Source organism: Lolium rigidum, chromosome 7 (assembly GCF_022539505.1).
Source record: "Lolium rigidum isolate FL_2022 chromosome 7, APGP_CSIRO_Lrig_0.1, whole genome shotgun sequence".
Lineage (NCBI taxonomy): Eukaryota > Viridiplantae > Streptophyta > Magnoliopsida > Poales > Poaceae > Lolium > Lolium rigidum.
This window is the reverse complement of record NC_061514.1, coordinates 228,320,947-228,326,008: the sequence shown is the minus strand read 5'-3', so window position 1 is coordinate 228,326,008 and position 5,062 is coordinate 228,320,947.

Here is a 5,062-nt window from a genome sequence, read left to right as displayed (position 1 = left end):
TCTTGCCTCTGATGTTGATCTTTTGAAATCGAAAGTTATGCCTAATAGGGATATTGAAAATAAAATTGTTACTACAGCAAATGCCATCCAAGTTAGAATTAATGAGAATATAAGATTAATGGCCGAATTGCATGCTAGGTGGGAAAGAGAAGAAAATGAAAAACTAGCTAAAGAGAATAATGTAGCTAAAATTTGGACTATTACCACCACTAGTAATGTTAATGATTCACATGTTGCTGCATCTCCTACTATCGATAATAAAATAATTGGTGTTGGCAATGTTACTACTCCTAGTGCAAAGCGTGCAAAATTGCTCGAAACCTGCTAAAACTCACTGAAACTGCTCGTGATAAAACCGCTGAAATTTTTTTCCAACATTGGGGATGATGATCCCATTGCTTTAGATTGTAATGGTTTGGATTTTGATGATTGCCACATCTCTGAAGTTATAAAGTTCTTACAAAAACTTGCTAAGAGTCCTAATGCTAGTGCTATAAATTTAGCCTTTACAAAACATATTACAAATGCTCTCATAAAAGCTAGAGAAGAGAAACTAAAACTTGAAACTTCTATTCCTAGAAAGCTAGAGGATGGTTGGGAGCCCATCATTAAGATGAAGGTCAATAACTTTGATTGTAATGCTTTATGTGATCTTGGTGCAAGTATTTCCGTTATGCCTAAGAAAATTTATAATATGCTTGACTTGCCACCATTGAAAAATTGTTATTTGGATGTTAATCTTGTTGATAATGCTATAAAGAAACCTTTGGGGAGAGTTGATAATGTTCGCATTACCGTTAACAATAACCTTGTCCCCGTTGATTTTGTTGTCTTGGATATTGAATGCAATGCATCTTGTCCCATTATATTGGGAAGACCTTTTCTTCGAACTGTTGGAGCTATCATTGATATGAAGGAAGGTAATATTAAATATCAATTTCCTCTCAAGAAAGGTATGGAACACTTCCCTATAAAGAGAATGAAGTTACCTTTTGATTCTATTATTAGAACAAGTTATGATGTTGATGCTTCATCTCTCGATAACACTTGATATACACTTTCTGCGCCTAGCTGAAAGGCGTTAAAGAAAAGCGCTTATGGGAGACAACCCATGTTTTTACTACAGTATTTTTTTTTTATATTTGAGTCTTGGAAGTTGTTTACTACTCGTTGCAACCTCTCCTTATCTTAGTTTTGTGCTTTGTTGTGCCAAGTAAAGTCTTTGATAGTAAGGTTCATACTAGATTTGGATTACTGCGCGAGTAATGCATTTCTTTGTCTGTCACGAATTTCGACCTGCCCCTCCGTAGGTAGCTCAGAAAAATATTCTAATTTACGTGCGTGATCCTCGGATATGTACGCAACTTTCATTCAATTTGGGAATTTTCATTTGAGCAAGTCCGGTGCCTCAATAAAATCCATCTTTACGGAATGTTCTCGTTTTGACAGATTCTGCCTTTTATTTCGCATTGCCTCTTTTGCTATGATGGATGAATTTCTTTGTTCCATTAATGTCCAGTAGCTTTATGCAATGTCCGAAGTGTTAAGAATGATTGTGTCACCTCCGAACATGTTAATTTTTATTGTACACTAACCCTCTAATGAGTTGTTTCGAGTTTGGTGTGGAGGAAGTTTTCAAGGATCAAGAGAGGGAAATGATGCAATATGATCAAGAAGAGTGAAAGCTCTAAGCTTGGGGATGCCCCGATGGTTCACCCCTGCATATTCTAAGAAGACTCAAGCGTCTAAGCTTGGGATGCCCAAGGCATCCCCTTCTTCATCGACAACATTATCGGGTTCCTCCCACGAAACTATATTTTTATTCCATCACATCTTATGTACTTTGCTTGGAGCGTCGGTTTGTTTTTGTTTTTGTTTTTGTTTGAATAAAATGGATCCTAGCATTCATTGTGTGGGAGAGAGACACGCTCCGTTGTTGCATATGGACAAATATGTCCTTAGGCTTTACTCATAGTATTCATGGCGAAGGTTGAATCTTCTTCGTTAAATTGTTATATGGTTGGAATCGGGAAATGCTACATGTAGTAATTCTAAAATGTCTTGAATAATTTGATACTTGGCAATTGTTGTGCTCATGTTTAAGCTCTTGCATCATATACTTTGCACCCATTAATGAAGAAACACCTAGAGCTTGCTAAATTTGGTTTGCATATTTGGTCTCTCTAAAGTCTAGATAATTTCTAGTATTGAGTTTGAACAACAAGGAAGACGGTGTAGAGTCTTATAATGTTTAGAATATGTCTTTTATGTGAGTTTTGCTGCACCGGTTCATCCTTGTGTTTGTTTCAAATAACCTTGCTAGCCTAAACCTTGTATCGAGAGGGAATACTTCTCATGCATCCAAAATCCTTGAGCCAACCACTATGCCATTTGTGTCCACCATATCTACCTACTACATGGTATTTCTCCGCCATTCCAAAGTAAATTGCTTGAGTGCTACCTTTAAAATTTCCATTCTTTACCTTTGCAATATATAGCTCATGGGACAAATACCTTAAAAACTATTGTGGTATTGAATATGTACTTATGCACTTTATCTCTTATTAAGTTGCTTGTTGTGCGATAACCATGTTTTCTGGGGACGCCATCAACTACCCTTTGTTGAATATCATGTGAGTTGATATGCATGTCCGTCTTGTCTGAAGTAAGAGAGATCTACCACTTTAATGGTTAGAGCATGCATATTGTTAGAGAAGAACATTGGGCCGCTAACTAAAGCCATGAATCATGGTGGAAGTTTCAGTTTTGGACATATATCCTCAATCTCATATGAGAATACTAATTGTTGCTACATGCTTATGCATTAAAGAGGAGTCCATTATCTGTTTTCCATGTTGTCCCGGTATGGATGTCTAAGTTGAGAATAATCAAAAGCGAGAAATCCAAAATGCGAGCTTTCTCCTTAGACCTTTGTACGGGCGGCATGGAGGTACCCCATTGCCGTGTGGGGCCCCCGTGACCCCTCCGACTCCGCCCTTCCGCCTACTTAAGGTCTTCGTCGCGAAACCCCCGGCATCGAGAGCCACGATACGGAAAACCTTACCGAGACGCCGCCGCCGCCAATCCCATCTCGGGGGATTCCGGAGATCACCTCCGGCACCCTGCCGGAGAGGGGATTCATCTCCCGGAGGACTCTTCATCGCCATGGTCGCCTCCGGAGTGATGAGTGAGTAGTTCACCCCCGGACTATGGGTCCATAGCAGTAGCTAGATGGTTGTCTTCTCCTCATGTGCTTCATTGTCGGATCTTGTGAGCTGCCTAACATGATCAAGATCATATATCTGTAATTCTATATGTTGTGTTTGTCGGGATCCGATGGATAGAGAATACTATGTTATGTTGATTATCAATCTATTACCTATGTGTTGTTTATGATCTTGCATGCTCTCCGTTATTAGTAGAGGCTCTCGCCAAGTTTTTGCTCTTAACTCCAAGAGGGAGTACTTATGCTCGATAGTGGGTTCATGCCTCCATTAAATCGGGACGAGTGACAGAAAGTTCTAAGGTTGTGGATGTGTTGTTGCCACTAGGGATAAAACATTGATGCTATGTCCGAGGATGTAGTTATTGATTACATTACGCACCATACTTAATGCAATTGTCTCGTTGTTTTGCAACTTAATACTTGGAAGGGGTTCGAATGATAACTCTGAAGGTGGACTTTTTAGGCATAGATGCATGCTTGGATAGCGGCCTATGTACTTTGTCGTAATGCCCAATTAAATCTCACAATATTCATCATATCATGTATGTGCATTGTTATGCCCTCTCTATTTGTCAATTGCCCGATCGTAATTTGTTCACCCAACATGCTATCTTATGGGAGAGACACCTCTAGTGAACTGTGGACCCCGGTCCATTCTTTACATCCGGAATACAATCTACCGCAATACTTGTTCTACTCGTTTTCTCGCAAACAATCATCATCCACACTATACATCTAATCCTTTGTTACAGACAAGCCGGGTGAGATTGACAACCTCGCCGTTTCGTTGGGGCAAAGTACTTTGGTTGTGTTGTGCAGGTTCCACGTTGGCGCCGGAATCTCTGGTGTTGCGCCGCACTACATCCCGCCGCCATCAACCTTCAACGTGCTTCTTGGCTCCTCCTGGTTCGATAAACCTTGGTTTCTTTCTGAGGGAAAACTTGTTGTTGTGCGCATCATACCTTCCTCTTGGGGTTCCCAACGAACGTGTGAGTTACACGCCATCAGTGTTCATCATCCAACAAGAGAGTGTAGAGTTTAGCATCTATCTATTTATTCTGTTATGTGATCAATGTTGAGAGTGTCCACTAGTGAAAGTATGATCCCTAGGCCTTGTTCCTAAATACTGCTATCGCTGCTTGTTTACTGTTTTATCGCATCTGTACTTCCTGCTATATTACTACCATCAACTGCACGCCAGCAAGCACTTTTCTGGCGCCGTTACTACTGCTCATATTCATTCATACCACCTGTATTTTACTATCTCTTCGCCGAACTAGTGCACCTATTAGGTGTGTTGGGGACACAAGAGACTTCTTGCTTTGTGGTTGCAGGGTTGCTTGAGAGGGATATCTTTGACCTCTTCCTCCCTGAGTTCGATAAACCTTGGGTGATCCACTTAAGGGAAACTTGCTGCTCGTTCTACAAACCTCTGCTCTTGGAGGCCCAACACCTGTCTACAAGAATAGAAGCACCCGTAGACATCAAGCACTTTTCTGGCGCCGTTGCCGGGGAGGAAAGGTAAAAGGCACTCATACTCCGGTCCCAGGTAACTAAGTACTTTTCTGTTGCCGTTGTGTGTGTGCTCGAAGCTATTTCCTTTAGATCCTGCAATTGCATCTTTTTGTTTCTTGTTTACACTAGTAAGGCATAATGGACAACAATGAGCTTTTTAAGTTATTTCCTGAGTTAAGATATGAATTGTTTGATGCGAAAATTAAAAAACCTATGGAACCTTATCTACATGATAGTAGCAATGTTATTAGTATGAATGCAATTACTGCTAATGCTATGGAAAAGTCTAAGCTTGGGGAAGCTAGTTTATATAAAAATAGT